Source organism: Vombatus ursinus, unplaced genomic scaffold (genome assembly GCF_900497805.2).
Source record: "Vombatus ursinus unplaced genomic scaffold, bare-nosed wombat genome assembly UNPS02014812.1, whole genome shotgun sequence".
NCBI lineage: Eukaryota > Metazoa > Chordata > Mammalia > Diprotodontia > Vombatidae > Vombatus > Vombatus ursinus.
The window spans coordinates 37,909,049-37,912,067 of record NW_020954590.1 but is presented as its reverse complement, the minus strand read 5'-3'; the positions used below and the strand labels follow the sequence as shown (position 1 = coordinate 37,912,067).

Here is a 3,019-nt window from a genome sequence, read left to right as displayed (position 1 = left end):
ATAGATAGATAGATAGATAGATAGATAGATAGATAGATAGATAGATAGATAGATAGATAGATAATGTTAAATGCTGATCTTCTCTAATGCGGAGTTGGGAGGGAGGAAGGGAAACAGCTTGAAACTCAGGTAACAAAAATAAAATATTTTTTTAAAAAAGGAAGTAAATCACAAGAATTTTCTTTCTTAAAAAGGTTACTTAGCTATACACTGAGACTCTACATCTGGAGAACGGAGGCAGAGGTAAAAGTTTTCTGATCTTTACCAGTGGCTAAGAATTTTTTTTTCTTTTTTTTATTAATTAATTTATTAATTAGTTTTCAACATTTACTTCCACGAGATTTTGAGTTCCAAATTTTCACCCCATCTCACCCCTCCCCCCACCCCAAGATGGCATAAATTCTGAATACCCCTTCCCCTAGTCTGCCTTCCCTTCTATCTCTCTCCCCCTTCTCTTATCTCCTTCCCCTTCTATTTTCCTGTAGGGCAGGATAGATTTCAGTACCCCATTTCCTGTATTTCTTATTTCCCAGTTGCAAGTGAAAACATTTTTTTAAACATGTGTTTTTAAAACTTTGGGTTCCAAATTTTCTCCCTTCCTCCCTCCCCACCCACCCTTATTGAAAAGGCAAGCATCTCGATACAGGTTATAGATGTGTAGTTATGCAAAACACTTCCATAGTAGTCCTGTTGTGAAAAACTAAGTATATTTCCCTTCATCCTATCCTACCCCCCATTTATTCTATTCTCTCTTTTGACCCTGTCCCTCCTCAGAAGTGTTTGCTTTTGATTATCCCCTCCCCCAATCTGCCCTCCCCTCTATCAACCCCCTGCTCTCTTGTCCCCTTCCCCCCTTATTTTCCTGTAGAGCAAGATATATTTCTATACCCCATTGTGTATGTTTTTCCCTCCTTAAGCCAAATCCCATGAGAATAAGATTCACTCATTTCCTCTCACCTTCCCTCATTTCCCTTCCACTGTAAAAGCCTTTTCTTGTCTGTTTTATGTGAGATAATTTATCCCATTCTACCTCTCCTTTTCTCCTTCTCCCAGTATAATCCTCTCACCCCTTAATTTTATTCTCCAGATATGACCCCTTCATCTTCAACTCACCCTGTGCCCTCTATCTATCTATATATCTATCCATACACACAATTTTTTCCCTCCAACTACCCTAATACTGACAAAGGTCTCATGAGTTACAAATATCATCTTTCCATGCAGGAATGTAAACAGTTCAACCTTAATAAGTCTCTTATGATTTCTCTTTCCTGTTTACCTCTTCATGTTCCATTTGAGTCTTGTATTGGAAAGCCAAATTTTCTATTCAGCTCTGGTCTTTTCATCAAGAATGCTTGAAAATCCTCTATTTCACTGAATGATCATTTTTGCCCCTGAAGAATTATACTCAGTTTTGCTGGGTAGGTGATTCTTGGTTGTAATCCTATCTCCTTTGCCCTCCAGAATATTATATTCCATGCCCTGTGGTCCCTTAATGTAGAAGCAGCTAAATCTTGTGTTATCCTGATTGTGTTTCCACAATATTTGAATTGTTTCTTTCCAGCTGCTTGTAATATTTTCTCCTTGACCTGGGAACTCTGGAATTTGGCTACAATATTCCTAGGAGTTTTCCTTTGGGGATCTCTTTCAGGAGGAGATGGGTGGATTCTTTCAATTTCTATTTTTACCCTCTGATTCTAAAATATCAGGGCAGTTTTCCTGGATAATTTCTTGAAAGATGATGTCTAGGCTCTTTTTTTGATCACGGCTTTCAGATAGTCCAATAATTTTTAAATTCTCTCTCCTGGATCTATTTTCCAGGACAGTTGTTTTTCCAATGAGATATTTCACATTGTTTTCTAATTTTTCATTCTTTTGGATTTGTTTTACTGTGTATTGATTTCTCATAAAGTCACTAGCTTCCAATTGCTCTATTCTAATTTTTAAGGAAGTATTTTTTTCAGTAATCTTTTGGACTTCCTTTTCTATTTGTCCAATTTTGCTTTTTAGGGCATTCTTCTCCTCATTGACTTTTTGAACCTCTTTTGCCATTTGGGTTAGGCTATTTTTTAAGGTGTTATTTTCTTCAGTTTTTTTGGGGTCTCCTTTAGCAAGCTGTTGACTTGTTTTTCATGATTTTCTTGCATCACTCTCATTTCTCTTCCCAGTCTTTCCTCTACTTCTCTTACTTGCTTCTCAAAATTCCTTTTGAGCTCTTCCAAGGCGTGGGACTGATTCATATTTTTCTTGGAGGCTTTGGATGTAGGAGTTTTGACTTTGTTGTCTTCTTCTGGTTGCATGTTTTGATCTTCTTTGTCACCAGTCAGATAATATAATCTGACCTTTTTTGTACGGCCTACTCATGATTCCAGCCAATTACTTGAGTTTTAAACTCTTTGTTAAGGTAAGAGTCTGCTTCCAATGTGGAGAATGTACTGTCTCAAGCTTCGGGGCTGTGTACAGCTGTTTTCAGAGATACTTCTAGGGACCTGTAAATTTTCAGTTCTTCCAAGGTGGTATGATAAGGGGCAAGGTGTTTCCTCTCCACCACCACAACAAGCTCCACCAGGCCAGCACTCCTCCTTGCCCCAGGACTGCCCCTCAGAACTGTGACCCAGATCCAAGCACAGGCAAAGCAAGAGATTCCTGCAATGCCCCTCTGATCAGCCACCTGATTCCCCCTCAGTCTGTGGGCCTTCCCGAAGCTCAGGAAGCAGCCATCGCCGTGGACCGCGCTCGAGACCTAGCTTCTCTCTCACTGAAGTCACAGACATTTCCCACTGACCTTCCAAGTTGTCTTTGGTGTTCATGGGTTGAGAAGTCTGGAAACTGCCACAGCTGCCTGCGATTCAACCCTCTGAGGCCTGCTCCAGGGTCGCTGCGACCTGAGCGCCCATGCCAAACTGAGCTCCTCTCCCTACCCTGCGCGATATACCTTTCTGATCAACCATCCAGGTTGTCTTGGGCTGGAAATTTGTTTCACTCTGTTTTTTTGTGGGTTCTGCTGCTTTAGAATTTG

At 40.2% G+C, this 3,019-nt stretch overlaps 1 pseudogene; it reads left to right on the top strand.

The window, feature by feature from the left end:
- Positions 1-2,747, top strand: part of LOC114053938 — a 15,450-nt pseudogene extending 12,703 nt beyond the window's left edge.
- Positions 2,748-3,019: the final 272 nt, after the last annotated feature.